This window comes from Pristis pectinata, chromosome 17, assembly GCF_009764475.1.
Source record: "Pristis pectinata isolate sPriPec2 chromosome 17, sPriPec2.1.pri, whole genome shotgun sequence".
Lineage (NCBI taxonomy): Eukaryota > Metazoa > Chordata > Chondrichthyes > Rhinopristiformes > Pristidae > Pristis > Pristis pectinata.
The window spans coordinates 18654781-18673401 of record NC_067421.1 but is presented as its reverse complement, the minus strand read 5'-3'; the positions used below and the strand labels follow the sequence as shown (position 1 = coordinate 18673401).

The window sequence follows — 18621 nt, the reverse complement described above, 5'->3', positions numbered from 1 at the left end:
AGCAGGACCTGGACAGCAACAGCCTTAGGCTGACAAGTGGAAATTAGCATTTATGTCACACAAGTGGCAAGCAATGACCACCTCCTACAGGAAAAGGCATAAATGCTACTTCCCCATGATCTTCAATGGTTCCATTAACACCAGGTCTCCCAGAAAAATCTGGGTATTACTATCGGAAGCTGAACTTTGACCAGCTATGTCAACATTCTTGCTACAAGAACAGAGCTGGAGCTTTTTACTCCATGACAAGTGCTTCACCTCCTGACCCATCATTTCTTCCCCACCTTCAACGTGATTCAAGCTGGGGGAGGGATAGAACACTCACCACTTGTTGGGAGCTGCCACAGTCCTCAAGGATATTTGATACCATTCAGGACATTTGGAAAGTTTGCCACTGATTTTATTGGCCTTCATTCTCCCAGGAATTACGCCAGTGTTACTGCATGGAACGACAAGCATCTGGAAGTTCAGGGTTTCTGTGCAATCATGTAAGAACATGGAAATCGCAAAGCTCCCGAGATGTCTCTCTGTCAGTTTCCCTTCTGCACTTCAACAGTAAGCTTCTCATGGAGGTCAGTAGTGGAGCCAAACCTTAACATTCATCCTTGGAACTCATTGCAAGGCCATTCTCTGTAAAAGATAAAGGACTAGAAATTACTGATGGAAATATATCCCATGAGAAATTATGGACCTTTGATAAACATAGAATGGAAATTGAATTAAAACTCTACAAAGGTGTTTCAGTTTGACCTTTCACATCCAGAAGAAGCATAAGTCTTACTTTGTATTTGCACAGAGTGCTCCAATACAAAGTGTCACTTAATTTAGCCATAGCTATATTTAAGTAAACAGTTTAACATCTCAGTTGAAAGCATGGAGGAAGTTGATTCATTTAGGTCACATTTGCACATTGATAAAAATAAATTCTCACTGTAAAAATATTGAACCTATTACTACTGTAATGATCATATGGTGAGACAGCATAATTGAACATAAATGTAGAACATGAAGCCAATGAATTGTCTGATAACATTAAAGTTTGTTGCTGGTAGTTCAATGTTTGTAGATAAGTTATTTCTGATACACCAAAATAACTGACATGGGAATGATACTTTCTTTTAGGGGGAATAAACATTAATCTCAAAACATTTAAGAAACGTTATCCAACGTTTGAGATCACACTGAACGTATTTTCTGTTTTATTTCACAGTACATCTGTTTTACTTTTACTTGGAGCAGATTTCTTTCTAGTTTTAAATCTGTTCTTATATTGGCACCAGCAAATCTGATTGTCTTTAAATTGTCAATAAGCAATGAGGAGGTTAATGATTGTAAGTAATTTATTGAAAATATATAAAAAATTAACTTTGTCATTAATTGCCAAGAAATTAATTGGCCAATACATTTTATATTAACAACAGTGGAATTAGTTATGAGAAGATGTTTTATAACTTACTTAGACCTGGGATCTTGTAAGCAATTCCATTCTCACACATCAACAGACAGCTGCAATGCATCAATAGAAGTGTGTGAGCATTGAAAATACATTCAGGTTCTTGAAAATTCCGACTTGCCATGCTTATTTGATGTGCCACAATTTTGCCACATTCTTGTTGCAATTAATAATGCTTGCAGTGGCAACTACTTATTATTTTAATTAATGTCAAAATTACCATTATATGTATCATTCAATCCTCCCAAAACCAGGTGTTACTACAGTACATACCACCTGAAATAATATGACACTGGCCCAGAATGTGTGATCAGCATGAAGGCAATGGTTATTGCTGTTAATCTTGAAGAAAATTCCCCACAAAGATGTAGCAATATGTGCGGCGAAGCCTTTCCTTTTCCAATGGTTGCTATCGAGTTTCATTCAATAAGAATAGCCGCAATCAAACTGATTGAGCACAATAACATTTTTTTTGTAAGCAGCAAACCAGGAAGGAAAAAGCATGTATTTTAAATAACCCTTTAAATAAGTTTCATAGACTGAAATAAAGACTGGAACATCAATGTATGCTCAAGGTACAAGGTGAAATATAAAAAGTAATTTTTTTTTTCATTTTAGCAGCCATATTATAGTTTGACTGTATTATGTAGGGGAATTAAAATCCATTCATAAAATTATGTTTTTAAGGGCAGAGAGTTGATGGCTTCGGATACAATCAAAAATTCATTTATACCTCATGTTAAAAAGCACAACATTTACAGGGTATTTTGCAGTTGAACTGGTCCACTGATACCTGAACTTTCATCTGCCATTGTAGAAACTATAGAGCAGGGTTGTCATCAACTTCAGGATATCTGTGTTAAACTGTGCTTGTGCTAAAAACTTAAGGCTGCTATTAGCTTCCTGGTGCAAGGGCACTGAACATCATTACTATCATATAATCCAGGACATTATGATTTCAACCATTCTTTGCACATGCATTTCATGATTTAACCTATTAACTTTAAGTTAGTTGTAAATTTATGCACTTGTTCTTACAAACTGCTCTGATAACTCATTGATTTGTCACTGGGCTTATTGCTTAGTTGATTAATTTGCAAGTACTTGTTGCTCCATTTATTTGCGAGAGTGCTTGCTGATCTTTGAAGAACACACTGACGAATGTTTCATCATTAAATGATAAATTTGTTGCTGTGGCACCTCATATATTTGATTGCTCTGTGGCGCTATTACTTCATTGGCTTTTGCTTCTCTGTTCATTGGATTCAACAGATTCAGGAGAAGATGGGGTTTGAAGGGGTCCTGGCCAGCCTCTATCCACCAGTCACGACCTTCCCTACTCTCACTTTAAATGGGAGACAAGCTTTGAAATTTATATTTCCATGAACAGGCAGGATTACCTCTAAAGCAGCACTGTGGTCGTCAGTCCCATGTGTTATGCTGCAAATTTCACAAGGCATCCCAAGGTCAAAGCTGCAAGGTTCCAATATACATGATCTTAGTGCTACCATTGGGATTATTAGCCAAGATTATCTACCCTTTAGCCACACAATTTGAATAATGATTACATGAAATTGGAAAATGCATGTAGTTCTTTGCTACAATCTAATTGATAAACGCTATTGAAGAGGGAAGGCTTTTAATAGTTTACTTTGCAAGTTCTTTCAGCAATGAATAGCATCTCTATAATTTTCCCCCTTTGGGATGCTTCCTGCCCTCTTACATCATCATTGCTACCATGAGAAATACTGTATCACAATGAAACATTTTGCTTGCTGAGCAAGGAACTTGAGTTGTATTTGGCTTGTGTTGGAATGTGTACAATTTGGGTAGGATGACTTTAACTATGGTTTAGTAGAATCCTAGGTATAAATAATTATTGGTAGACAGTTGTGCTCCTTCCAGGATTATTGTACCAAGGGATAGGTTGGTTGTAAAAATGTTATGAGCTGCTGTTTAGCATGCAAATGAAATCTCATGCTCCATGTAGAGACCTCACTTTGAGGAGTGCTCCCTGCTGAACTGCTGCCATTTCCCTGCATGTGGGCCATGAAGTACAGGATTTCTCTTGTGAACACTCTGGTCCAGAATTTGCTGACTGCTCTCCAACAGCCTGGTCAGGACTCCCCTCTAATGTGGGACTCCTTGTGAAGCCCATCGGCAGAGCAGAAACATGTTGAGGAATCAAAATTAGGCTTACTATCACTGATATATGTCATGAAATGTGTTGTTTTACGGTAGCAGTACAGTGCAAGACATAAAAATTACTAAAAGTTACAAATAGATGGATAGTGCAAAAGAGGAATAACGAAGTAGTGTTCATGGACTGTTCAGAAATCTGATGGCCGAGGGGAAGAAGCTGTTCCTAAACTGAGTGTGGGTCTTCAGGCTCCTGTACTTCCTCCCCAATGGTAGTAACGAGAAGAGGGCATGTCCTGGATGGTGAGGATCCTTACTGATGGATGCCACCTTCTTGAGGCACCACCTCTTGAAGATGTCCTTGATGGTGGGGAGGGTTGTGCCTTTGATGGACCTGGCTGAGTCTGCAAACCTCTGCAGCCCCTTGCAATCCTGCACATTGGAAACTCCATACTAGGCGGTGATGCAGTCAGTCAGAATGCTCTCCTCTGTACGTCTGTAGAAATTTGCAAGAGTCTTTGGTGACATACAAAATCTCCTCAAACTCCTAATGAAGTAGAGCCACCGGCATTATTTCTTCATGATTTCATCGATGTGTTGGGCCCAAGATAGATCCAAGAGGGAAATGAACAGTTGACATTTCAAGCTGAGACCCTTCACCAGGACTGGGAACATTGACTGTTTATTTCCCTCCACAGATGCTGCCTGACCTGCTGAGTTCTTTCAGCATTTTGTGTGCATTGCTCCAGATTTCCAGCATCTGCAGTCTCTCTTGTGTCAGAGAATTCAAACATTTTCTTGAAGATTCTTTTTTTACTTTCTATTAATTTCACACATTTAAAGCATGAACAAAAAAATAGAAAAGAACAAATGGCAGAACATGTTTCATTGTAACTTCATGGTGAAACCAATTTCCACTGTATTAACCTCGGATATTGCACTCAGCCTGGTGAATGCCTGTTCATTGCTCAAATAGCTGTTTAAAATAATGACATGGTTAGCCTATTCATTTTAAACATGTTGACAACTTAGTTAAAATAGAAAGCAGAATTTAAAGCAAACATGCTAACCAATGCAATACAGATGTTTCAGCATAGGATTTCAACTTGAAATTTGTTTGCTTAAAGTGGTTAAATGGTAGATTTAAAATACTGTTGCAGTTTTGCATGAACTACAAGCTTTCCATTGACTTGGAGTCCCAGGAAGTAAATCCAGCTTTTTAAAACCAGCTCATTTCCATTCTGTACAAACTACAGACTCAAAACAACTGCTGCCTTATTTATATTATTAGTCAGGACAGCATTTTTGGTATATTTTTGTTGCATAATTCTATCATTAAAGTATTTGCTTCTATTTGCTTCTAGACAATTAAACCTTTCACACCACGAGGCTTGGGTATTTTGCAAATCTCAACATTTTGAAAGCAAACAGCAAAATCTTTTGCTGATGGACACATGTGCCTTTCTAAGGATAGTTTCCATGACAAGCAGACAAATAATGATGCATCATTATGATTCATTAAACCAGAGCTTGGCCAGATTCCAAATAGAGAGAGCTCATTTGTAAGAAACAGAGAGAAAGAAACACTCAGCCATTCCTGGGTTAAGCAACAAGTAACTTTAGAAATCCACAGTGTACAGGACACAAAGGGCACCATCTAACCCCAAGATGTTTCTTTTTCTCAGTGGAAGACAAAACTCTGATATTGGTTGCTGAACTCAAGGGGAAAAGATTTTAATATACCATATATAATGTTGCCATGTTACAAAAGCATTGCTTTACTGATTTTCAATCTATTTTCAGTATTAGTCCCAATTAAAGAGTGCACTGACTCCATGGTTGTTTATGATATGCATAGATTGTGCAGCAGGCCTCTATGTGATGTGTGTGCATGTATGTGTTTGTCTGTGTGTAAGTACAACTGATTATATTCAGTTGGGACTGAAGTGTGATCCAGCTTGTATCTGAGAGGAATTAACATGCACTCAAAGCTAGTGAAAGTTTCAAGAAGCACTTGGCCACAGAGAAGTAAGAGAATTGCAAGCTACAACAGCTGATTGCAAGTTGTTTGGATAATGGAGCCAGAGATTTTAAATGCTTTGGTTTGAAGGTATCTTATTTTCTAAATCATTCAAAAGAGATAAACAAGAGATTATATAAGAACAAATGGCAGGAAATGTTTTTATATTACGCAATGGTATATCCAAATTCCACTGTATTACAACTCGGATGTGGCATTCAGCTTTGTAAATGTCTATTCATTGTTGCATGTTCACCAATATAATACAATTGTTTCGGCATAGGAATTCAACTTGAAACTTGTTTGTTTAAAGTGGTTAAGCTGCAAATTTATAAAACAATGTAACTTTAAACATGTTGCAGTTTTGTGAGAAACACAAGGTTTCTATTCCTTACTATTTGCATTTCATAAAACACATTAAAATAGTGGCTTTATTTGTACTGTGCAACGATGAAGTCGACACTAATAGCTGCTAAACATGTTTGTTAGAAATTATTTTGAGGTATGCTGTAAATTTTATTGAACATTTCTTTGTAACACCAATAACAATAGTCCATTCTTGCACAAATCTTTAATGCATTAAAATCTCCCATGGTGATTCACAGGAGTGTTATCAAAAAATGTAAGGATATATTGGCCTGAAGTTTGCTGAGTGGGGCCCTGCTGACATCCTCCTCACTCAGACACAGGATTGTGACACAATCTGTCCACGTGAGCAGGACTGGTTCAACTCACGAAAGTGTTCAGAAAATCCTTGGCAGATAGTAAAACCACACCCTTAGTTTTGCCTTCTAACAAAGATGTCAATCATCTGCAGTGCTTCTGGAAGTCTCTGGTATCTAGAAGCACTCAAAACCTTATAAACATGAAATAAACAATTTGTTAAAGTAAGTAAGATGTCTCCTAAAATACTGAGAATACTTTTAAATAGATAAAATCACATGCAAGTGCAAATAATTGGCAAAAAATATAGCTTACCATGATGTCTCTTCTTCAGCTGTAAAGTCTCATTTGAAATGAATGGGCTGATAGATCCTCCCAATTTGGTGCAGGCTCCCTGAACTAATTCCTGATCCTGGGGTGCTGTGCATTCTCAACAAGATCATGCTCCTCTGCTCCAGAACCCACTGGCTGGTCAACTGGACTCTCTCAACAAGTTTGGTACTTCCACATTTAAACTCACTAGCATCTTCCAGAATTGCTGGCATTTACCAGGAAAATGCCACCCAATGCCATAAGGACAGATGGACCTGGTCAAAGAGTTGGCTTTAAGCATTGTCTTAAAAGAGGGAAGAGAAGGATAGATGGAGATGCTCCAGGAGGGAATTGCAGAGCTTAGAGACCTGGCAGCTGGATGCACAGTCAGGGGATTGATGAGAAGGTTAGATTGTCTTGGAAGACAGCAAAAATCTCAGTTGAAGGACATTATGGTGTTGGGGAGAGGTATTGGAAACAAGCGTGAAAACCTTAAAGCTGCATTACCTAATCAGGACCTATGCAGGTTCCCAAGTACATGGGTGATGGGTGGATGGGCAATTTGAGTTGGACAGTTTTGACAACTCCACATTTATGGAAAGTAGAACATGGGAGACCAATAAAGAGTGCTTTCAAACAATCGGTTCAGAAGGTAACAAATGTATAGATGATTCTTACAAGAGCTATGGCAAGGGCAAGTCAACAGATGTGGAAATAGGTGGTGTTAGTGACTGATGGTCATAGCATCATTATGGGGGTCAGATATGACACTAAGATTGTTAGCAGTCTGGATCAGCCGTTGCCAGGGAGAGGGATGGAGTCGGTGGCTTGGAAACATTGAATAATACAAATGTTGATGGTTCCCATGGAGATGTGGCTTCAGGATCTGTTCCATTATTGGTGGTCCTTTGTTCTTGAGATATTCAGCTTTGTGAAAGGACTTACTCCATTTCAACCATAAGAGCTACAGTGCAGCATGTGGAGAGGAGCTGTAAATGCTGCTCTTTGTCATTCCTGTTCTCATTGGCATTATGTGTAGTGGGGTGGACTTTGTAAATGCGATCAGTATTACAAAGACCAGGCTTTTAGATCTATTCCCATATAAATGCAGAAATCCCCTTTAAATATCCAAATAGTAAATCAAAATTGCATGTCTACTTATTCCATGCCTTGGATTCTTAAAACCACTAATGAACGATTTTATACTATAATCCACTTGTCGTCACAGGAGTTTGTATAAACCTACACACCTACATTAATCCCCATGAATAGTTTAATGAATCTATCTGCATATGAATTGCATGAAACTTTGAGATCATCCTTTAATCCCTTACATGTTCTGTGAGAGATTTTGTAAACTTTCCTACTTCTTTTCTGAGATAAGTTTATCTCCTTTACCGTTATTCTTCCTTGCTGATAGGGCTTTGTTCTAAATATCTGCTTGGTATTAAAGACCTAATAGAGATCAACTTGCCAAGTACCAGTTTTGAGTATACCTGGACATCGCACAAGGGTCAATCAATGTTCTGTTGCATTCTACAACACAAAAGACCAAAACAAGGCTTGGCAACCCCAAATATCCAATTTAATATATTTACCTTTTAATGTTCTGTCCAGGAGTTCCACAAAGGAAATAAGGTGTGAATACAAAATGATTTGTTGAGTTATCACTGCAAATTTTGTTTGGATTTATACTCCAAGTGGATACATAAAGAAGGGCTAAGATTTAAATTCAGCAGGAGGTACAGAAAAAGGGGAAGTGATCAATCCCCTGCAGACATCCCATTTGATTGACAGTTTGCACACTTCCCACCTGATTGCCTGTGTAGAACCCACTAGTTCAGGTGAAAAGTAACCAATGGACAAACCCCATTTGTCAGGAGTCAGAAGTGACCCCTCATTCTGTTGAGCTTGCAATTGCTCCTCTGTGGTTTACTCTAATCCTTCCCTCCCCTAGCACTACGTCGAGGGTTACTATCATTGGAGCACACAGGGAGCTCTGCATGGGTGGCTGCTTGTGGAGCAATGATTCATCCTCAGGTCTATTGCTTTAATATATTAATATGGATCTTGATTGCACTCCAATGACGCTTTAGTGAATTGTTGGCATGATAGAAAATTACAACATTCTCCACTTGGTATATTTACACTCACTGTCTGGAAGAGCAGCCATGCTTACTTCCACTTCCCCAGTTCTGATGAAAGGTCAGCATCCTGAAACGTTAACTCTTGTTTCACTCTCTCTACAGTTACTACCTGTCCTGCTGAGTACTTCAGGCATTTTTTGCTTTTACTTTAGTTCCACATCCCTGCTATAACCCTGTAAGCTCCTCATTCTCAAGTAACTGCCCACTCCCTTTAAAAATGACTTATGGAATCAACTTTCACCTTTTCAAGCCATGTGCTCCAGGTCTAAACAATTCCCTTAAGATAAAACAAAATTCTATTCCTCCTTTTGATTTTAAACCTCTGACTTCCCAATTATTGGCCCACTCATCAGAGGGAATAGTATTTTTTTAACCATGCTATCTAAGTAGCTTATCATCTTAAAAAGCTCGATTAACTCACCTCTTCAGCTTTACTGTCTGGAAGAGAACAGCCCCAACTTTTTTAAATTCTCCTAATACCAAAAGTGAGGGACTAAAGTTGGTAAGACTTTTGAGCATTTCTTGAACAAAGTTGTGCATTGGTTTGTTCTTGGGTTCAAAAACACTGCTCAGGTAGATGCTGAGATAATCAGGAACTGAGGGAAGTTAAGATGGGAACGAAGGAATATTTGTTTCCTTTATCTCTGTTCTTTCATGGGATGTGATAATTGCTTGCATGCCTGTGTTTAATGATCATCCCTAATTGCCCCTGAAAAGCATTGTATTGCTGCAATGCTTGTGGCAAGGATACTCCCACCGTGCTATTAGAGACAGAATTTCAGGTCTTTGATCCAATGATAGTGACAGAAGTATCAGATATTTGCAAGTCAGGATTGTGTGTGTCTTGGAGGTAAATTTGCAGGTGCTGGTGTTTTTATACAATTGCTCTCCTATCGGTATAAGTGGTGGGTTTGACAGAGGTCTCTGATTCATTTTTTGTGACATTGGCATCAGTGGCAAGGCAAGCATTCATTTCTCATCATAATTGCCCTGGAGAAGGTAGTCAGCTACTTCCTTGAAGAAGCCATGAGTTGCAACCATGTATATTTACTACAGTGGTAATCAGCCCGTGAAGGAGGGAGGTTTTGTTCCATGTTGTCATTTGGATTGCCAATCAAGTGGGTTACTTTGTTCTGGATGTTAGCAGGTCCCACTGAAAATGGGCATTTGCAATTTCCGTTCAAAAACAGAGTGGTGTATAAAACATCACCAGACAGTTTAAATCTGCAGCCTGTATCTTTAGGAAAGTGCTTTAAAGTTTCAACTTAATGTTGGCCTTCCAATCTTTGCTCAAAACTTTTTTGTTGCTGCCTGTTCTAATGTTGTGAATTTCCTGTTCAGCTTTTCATAATCTTCCCAGTGACCAACTGAAGCCTGCTCTTGATAATTTGTCATAAACTGTCTCTTTTAACTTTGATTTCTTTGCAATTCGGGGTGTATTCGTACTTTTCTTATCAAAGTAATTTATCTAGTTTGTACCTTGAAAATCTTCTCTCTGAATGCTTGCCATTGCCCCAAACCTGATCTGCCCTGCAATCACATTTCTCGATCTACCTGTGAGAGATGCCTCGTATAAACATAGAGATAAGCCCTTCCTTATTTAAGCATTTTTACCTTCAATATTTTTTGGTCTCTTTCCAGAAGTACTTTAAAACAGCTTATGTTGTGGTCACTGTATGCTGGTGATCTGTGGCTATTACACAATCTATTTGCACTACTACTGTTTCAAAAACCAGGTGCAACACTGCTCTGCATTCTCTCTTCTCCCCTCTCCCATTGGGCAGAACATACAAAAGCCTAAATGCACATACCACCAGGCTCAGGAACAACTTCTATCCTGCTGTTATAAGTCTTGTATGATAAGATAGATTCTTGACTTCACAATCTTGCCTTGCACCTTATTGTCTACCTTCACTGCACTTTCTCTGTAACTGTAACAATTTATTCTGCATTCTGTTATTGCTTTTCCCTTGTACTACTTCGATGTACTGATGTGGTGAAATGATCTGTATGTTTGGCACACAAACAAAGTTTTTCACTGTACCTTGGTACACATGACAATAATAAACCAATAATAAACCAATAATAATTGACCGAACGTCTCTGGTAGGATGTTTCATAGATTGATTGGGGAAGTCCTTTGCATCTTCTGCCCTGAGGTTAGTACTATGTATTTCCTAATCTATATTAGGTAGTTATAGTCTCCTATTAATGCCACTCCAAATTCGTTGTGCATGTTGGAAATTTGCTGACATTGTCTTAGATAGTAACACTTTCAAGGTTTGGGTTACATTGTCTGAATAAACCTCTTTTATAATGTTTCTGCTTTCCAAATACTAACCTGCTCATAGAATACACTATTTGGCCCCTTGCCTCTGGAAGACTGATAGGACTAGTTTTCTACAGCTCAGTTTAGTGTTGCCTATGCTAGAAATGCTGCATCGGAGCTTCAGGGACCCTGTTTCAATCCTGGCCTACGGTGCTGTCTGTGTGGAGTTGGCATGCATTCCCTGTGACTGCATAAGGGTCCCTGGGTTTCCTCCCACATCCCAAAAACATGCAGGGAGGATAAATGGCTCCTATTAATTGCCCCCAGTGTGTTTGTGACTGGTAGGCTCAGAGGGGGTTGACGGGAACATGGAGAGATGAGATTACAGGGAAAATTAGTGGGGAATTGGGAATGCACCGTGTGTTCAAGGAAATATAGAAATAAAGGGAATTCAGGATGTTACCAGAATTTCTGGGACTCATGGACAGCAATTGTGCTCACTTATCTGTGATGAATGGCCAATGGATAGTCACGTTCTATTTTATTATTTTGGACTCCTGTGATTTTAACCATTATTGTGATCACATTCTGGGATCTGTCCATTTTTCCATGAAAAATGCAGGACGTGCCTTTTAATCTCAAATTACAGCAATGTTTTAAGATGAGGGTGTTTCTGTGAGACAAGGTTCAAGCTTTGGAGCCTGGCCTGCTGAAAGCATAGAGCAGAGAATCAGGTGCAGAGATCAGCGTGCCTGATTCACAGTGCTACTGATTTTCCGGTAATTAATTTCAACGACCAGAAAATCGAGCCTATTAATCGACCTCGTCATCTGATTCACTGATCCTGGCTCCCACTGAGTAGTACTCTGCAGAAGGAGCCTTGTCCTGTGGAACGGCTTACATAATATATCTGTGGAATTTGTCATTTGTTCATTAGATAATCCTGCACAATGGACGTATGGTGTTCCGATATTATTACCATATCCATTACAAAGTTCAAGAAAGAAAGAGAAAGACTGCATTTAAATTGCTTCTTTCTCAAGCTCAGACTGCTCTGAAGTGCTTTACAGAGAATTGACAACTATTTTTTCGAGTAAGTGTATTCATTGCAATAACATAGGAAGCATGAGAGCAGTTTTCACATAGTAAGGCCCCATAAACAGCAAGTGTAATAGTGGCCAGATTCTGGCTGCATTAGTTGATGGATAAATATTGGCCAGGACATCAGGAAGAACTCCTGTGCTCTTCTTTGAAACAATGCCACTTGAGAGGGTGGCTGGAGCACTCATTGGACGCCTCACAGAATAACGTTGAGAATCTTTGGGTGTATTTATAGATCTTATTTTCATGCAGCGGCCTTTATCATAACTGCCATCAGGAAACACTTGCATTTGCAATGAATATGTGGCCCTCAGGGATAAGCAGAATATAATGAAATGAAAATACATTGTTACTCGTGATGAGTACTTAGCTTGTGTCATCATCTGGCTTTAGCAGAAAGAATAGACCAATGGGAAACATGTTCATTGTATTGCTGGCTCCTTGTGAGCCAGTGCCATTGTAACCAACACCTTTTAAAAAATGCTCAGAAATGTGTATCAAGAGATTGCATTTCTCAGCAATGACTTTGGAATATGGATGCGTGAAAATCAATTGCTGAGATGCTAACAATTGTAACAGCGTTTCATTTAACTTCATTTCTGTAAACCAACAATAGCTTTTAGAGGATGTTCCACTATGTTCTCTGCACTTGGTTATGATAAGCAGAATAAGCAGAGGCTCAGCCCCTTGCTGAATCTGGTTAAAGCAACAGCCCTTTAGGACTTTCGAATGGAGGTGAAATTTTGTCCCATTTTGGATTTGATCCAAGCATCTTCTAGCAATATAGTGGGATTGGAAATCAGTTATTAAACTTTGCATAACAATGTGAGGTTTAAGAAATCTGAAATATGTTATTTCAAAACAAGTTGGGTGTAACAGAAAAGTGGTTTGTCTCTGCAACACTGAACCAGCTTGAAATATTTGAAGCATTTGATTTCCTTGACTGGATTTATTTTCCCTACCGGATGGTAAGATTGATAAAGACATGTTTTTGAATTCCCAATATAATTAACTCCTTATAACTACTACAATATGAAATATGATACCTTTTGCTGACAATAAACAAAGTCTGAGGCAACAGGACAAAAAAAAACTATAGAAATATAGTTATGAAAAAATGTTAGATGCTAACCTGGGAGAAGTACTCTTAAGACAGGGTATGGCAAAAATATCAACCAGGACATCTTCCCTGCCTGTGATATAATAATTACACTGTAAGCCATGTCCTTCTACATGTGACTGTCTCAATGTGAATCTACATCTTGATGTGTATCGATGTTCTAAGTGTGAATGAAGAGGGAGTAAACTGAAGGATAGCAAAGGATGTTAAATGATTCAATGAATCCTAAGTCTGAAATACCAGCTGAGATTGCCATGCATTGCAGTCCATGGAATAAGGTTTGGCCAACCAGGGAGAGCAAGCTGACCACCTTCATGTGTAACCTTACATTTATAAAAAAGAATCACAGATTAGGGGATGCAAGTTTAAACAATGAACTGAAAAATATTGTTCAGCAAATTCTTGATGGACAAAAGCTGATTCAAGAAGGTAAGTATGAACAATAATACTGGAAGTCCATCTTTTGTGGAACATAAATATTGTGGTGAGGACACCCTGTGAAACAACTGTTTGATTCAGATCTCTGTTCTATGGGCTGGAATGAATGCATATGTGGTAGTTCATTATTATCTACCAACCCATGGTAGTGTCGCGGTTTAAGTTAATGGATCAGCAGCTAGCCTTATGGACTATTGATCCAGAGTCATGAGTTCAAACCCTCATGTGACAGCTGGAGAATTTAAATTCAAGTACCTAAGTAAGCCTGGAATTAAAACTAATCCCGTAATGGCGACCACAAAGCTACTGGACTGCTACAAAATGTCATCTAGTTCACTAATATTCTTCAAAGAAAGAAATTTGCCATCTTTATTAGGCCCCTATGTGACTCCAGGCACACAAAATATGGTACACTTTTATCTGCACCTTCAGTCAATCAGGGATGGGGAATAAATGCCACTAACATCTGTGACATAAATTTTTTTAAGAACAAAATCATTAAGAGGAATTCACAACTGCATGGAAACCAGCTGCAAATATTTCTCACAACTTTGAATATCTAATTGGAATTTCAAGGGAAATGACAAGATAAGAATGGCACTATTAAAAATCCTCTTTGGTATCTCAGCCGGCAGTAAATCAGATTGCCAGAGCAATGCTTTTGAGGAAAGTTTCAATATTTGAAATCAAAACACCTGCAGATGTTGGAAACCTGAAATAAAAACAGAAAATGTTGAAAATACTTTACAGGCCATGCAGCATCTGTGGAGAAAGAACCAGAGTTAACATTTCAGGGTGATGACTTTGCATCAGTTCTGATGACATGTCATTGACTTGAAACGTTAAGTCTTTTTCTCTTTCCACAGTACTGCCCAACCTGCTGAGTATCTCCAGTATTTTCTGTTTTTATTTCAAGTACCATTATTTGTTTAGTTTATTTTCTAGAATGCAAAATATATTCTAAAACATTTGCAAAGGTCCCAAAACAGTTTTTTCAAGCACAACCATTAAAGTAAAATTGCATCAACTATTCAGTGCCTGATTTAACCATATGTGACTTGGGAGCTGAACTGGAAGATGACCACAGATCTCTAGAGAGTGCATAGATCAACAATTCACTGCTCAATATCAATGAAAATCCTACTCTTATTACAGACACAGAGAATGACAATGAAATATCAAAGCCATGTGCAATCAGACATACAAACCAGAAGAATCATTTGCTAATGTCAAGCTAATTTTTGGGGGAAACCTCAGAACATTTGGCAAAAGCAAAGCATTTGCAATGTACTAATGTCCAATATAAGCCACCACACTCTAAACAGTGGTGACATACTGACTTAAAATATTGAGCATTAACTTGTTTGACAGTTAACAAGAGAGGAAAGAAGAATTAGTAATTATGTCCAAAATTATGAGGGGGTGTGATATGAAATAAAGGAGAAGCTATTTTCACTGGCTGTTGGGTTGGAATCCAGAGAACAAGAAGGCTTGATGGGAGTTCTTTCAACCAAAGAGTTGTTACAATAACAACATGTAAAATACATTTGGATAGGTACATGGATAGGAATGGTTGAGAGGGATATGGGTCAAATGTGGGCAATTGGGACCAGCTTAGATAGGCATCTTGCTCACAAGGATGAGTTGGGCCTATGTTTCCCTGCTCTATGACTCTGACTCTATGGTTGTAACATTACATTGTAAAAGAGAGGGGAAGTAGATTCAACAGGATCTTTATGAAGTCAATTTGAAATGTATTTCAAAAAAGAAGTGCAGGAAATGCAGAAGTTGTTCAGAGTATGACTAAATGATTGCTGTTTCAAGGAACAGCTACAAGCACAATTGATTAAATGACATTTGACATGTGTTCCAATGCAGATGTTCAAGTATTTCAATTTGTAAATCATCAAGCAATAAAAACATAGCTGATAATGGGGAGAATGACGGTTAATTTGACAGACTAGTATTCACAAGGCCTGGACCATTGATCCAGTGACATAGACCATAGGACACTACAGCACAGTACAAGCCCTTTGGCCCACAATGTTGTGCCGACATTTTATCCTGCTCTAAGATCTAGCTAACTCTTCCCTTCCACATAGCTCCCCATTTATCTATCATTCATGTGTCTATCTAAGAGTGTCTTAAATGTCCCTAATGTATCTGCCCCCACAACCTCTGCCAGCAGTGCGTTCCACATACCCACAACTCTCTGTGTAAAAAAACTTACCCCTGACATTCCCTTTATACCTTCCTCTAATCACCTTAAAATTATGCCCCCTCATGTTAGCCATTGTCACCCTGGGAAAAAGTCTCTGACTGTCCACAGTACTGCCACAGTACACAGTGACATGAGCTTGAATGCCACTGTGACAGCTGAGGAACATAAATTCTTTTTTTTTCCCAAAATAAAATCTGGAATAAAATGCTAGTATTGGAAATGGTGACCAAAAAAACTATCAGGTTGTCATTAACGGCCAATTTAATTCACTAATATCTGTTGGGGAAGGCAATTTACAATCCTTAACCAGTTTAGCACACATGTGGTTCCAGAACCACCAACATGATTGACTTTTAACTGCCAAGATGGAAACTGGGGTTGGACGAAGAACGGTGACCTCGCCAGCAATGTCCACGTTAAATGAACAAATAAATAAAAAATAAATTTTCTTCCACTGGTGCTCAATTATTTCCTCCCCTTAAAAATGCTCACAGCATGTCTGCCAATACTGGTGTACCTGGCACCTACTTTGGTTGACTTTCTAACCAACAGCAAAAGAATTGTCTTTTCTCTGCACCTTTCTTCAATGGCCTGTGACTCCACAGCTTAGATCATGGTTATTAATAAACAATTGGCAACTCTCTGGTGCTTTGTGCTGGCACAGCAGTGTACATTACCACTGGCCACAAGTCTCCTCCTGTTAATAGTTATATTAATGTAAACATTTGAATGTAGTTTTAAGACCCTTTGTGCTTTAAGGTATCACATTCTTAAGGCAAAACATGTTTCCATGCTCTGTGAAGTTTTAGGCTTCCTGTATAATGTGCCAAATACTGTGGGGCTGAGAAACTCTAAGTTAATGTGAATGAAGCAAATACACTATAAGTGAAGGAGACGTGGCAGGATTAGCCACATGGTTCAGGGGGCTCAAATGTAAATTGCATGAACTTAATTGAATCATACCACACAGAAGGTATCACTTTATTTTCCATGTAAGATGTCATCACTATGCTTAAGTATATTCAAATATAAATTGTGTTCAAAAGTAGTTTGGATCAAAGCACAAATTCTACTGTATAAATTGCCACCATGGGATCCTTGTTATTCTATAGAGGAAGGAGAGGAAGAACAAAGTCAACCTTTGAACTTCCTTTTAATACTAACCTTGAAATTCCAAAACATGAATTAAGCGTTTACAAGATTATCTGTTAGCTCCCGCAGGGAAACCCAAACAAACTATTCAGTTTGAAGTGCACAACGTTAGAAGTAAGGTTTTAAACCATCTGGTTCTTTTGACAGTATTTTTATATATTGGAATAGGAGTTCTAATATTGTGGAGCATCATTGTACATAGAATAGTCTAGCAGCCACATGGAGCCCACCTCCTTCTCACCTAAGACCCCCATTATTTTTAGAGTACCTTGTATCTCTCAACAGATAGAGGAATTCTGCATATAAATATTTAGACTGCAGCACTCAGTCATAAATTTAGAAAGTAATCTTCTTCGGATTATAGAGAGATAATATAAAGGCTAATAGGATGAAAAGCACAAATATCTTTAAGATAAACAAAAGCACGAGGGATGGGGGAACTGAAGGATATGCAGATAGGATTAAAATGAAGTGTGGGAGGCGGAGGCTCTTGTGGAGCACATAACAGTTGGCTTGAATGACTTAGGCATATTCTATGGCCTAAATTTCTGTGAAAAACCTATCTGCTCTACACAGAACCACTGGCTTTTAGTTCCATAATTGTGTGCAAGTTTCCACACAAGTATACCTGAGCATGGAGGTCTGAAATATCTGCACAACCTCTGCAGACTCTCAGGACTTTTGCAAATAGCGAGAAGTTCAGAGGCTCCATTCGATTTGAGGGCTTTTTTTAAACTTAATTGAGACTATTTAAGTGTTTTCCAGTAATGTTAGTTGCATGTTTAATTTTTAATCCTCCAATTCTCCAATATTTTGAATATCAGTGATTAGCTTTCTGACATCCTTTTCAGTTCGAGGATCTGGTTTCTCTGATTTTCAAAACATTTCTTGATTCAAGCCCTTACAAGATAAACATGAAATCTCGTGCATAACACAAGGGGGTTCCAGTGAGTTTCAATGGAGCTCAGGACATAGGACCCTAGTGAGTTTCATGGAAACACAGGCATCGGAGACCTGGTAGGTGTCAAGGGAGCAAGGGAAACAGAGCCCCAGTGAGCCAGATGCCAAACCATTGGGATTTCTTAACAATTAGATAACGGATTGTCAAAGTTTTATGTAATTTGAAATTTGTATTTTGAAATAACATCTGGTATGAGTAATGCAGACCACAAAACTTTGGATTGTTGTAAAATCCCATCTGGTCCACTAATATCCTTCATGTGAGATCTACTATCCTTCCTTGGCCAGTTAGGCAGTCCCTCGGGATCGAGGATGACGAGTTTCCCTTCCGGTTCTGCTGGTTCCAAAGTGACTCATGAGGTCAATGAGGGAATTGCAGAATCTTCCACAGATGGGACAAGATGCGCCTGACAGGTCCGGCTGGTGGGTGGTTTGTGAGGTGGTCTGCTCATTCGCCATTTAATGCAGGGTCTCTGTGTGCTCCCAGTGCATGGGCCAGCAATACCAAGAGATCAAGAACAAAGCCTCAGTCCTGGCACAACTTGGTCTGGCCTACTTGTGACATCAAACCTGCCAATTTGATTGACTCCTAAATGGCCTAATTGCCTAGGTGAATCAGATTAGTA

The 18621-nt window shown here is 38.7% G+C and overlaps 1 long non-coding RNA gene across 1 annotated transcript in view; it reads right to left on the bottom strand.

The window, feature by feature from the left end:
* Positions 1-403: 403 nt before the first annotated feature.
* The window catches only part of LOC127579475 (uncharacterized), a 38344-nt gene continuing 20126 nt past the window's right edge, over positions 404-18621 (bottom strand). Inside the window, exons 2-3 of the long non-coding RNA XR_007957672.1 lie at positions 1457-1506; positions 404-630 (exon numbers count right to left, since the gene is read on the bottom strand). This is a non-coding gene — a long non-coding RNA (uncharacterized LOC127579475). The remainder of the gene's footprint in view (positions 631-1456; positions 1507-18621) is intronic.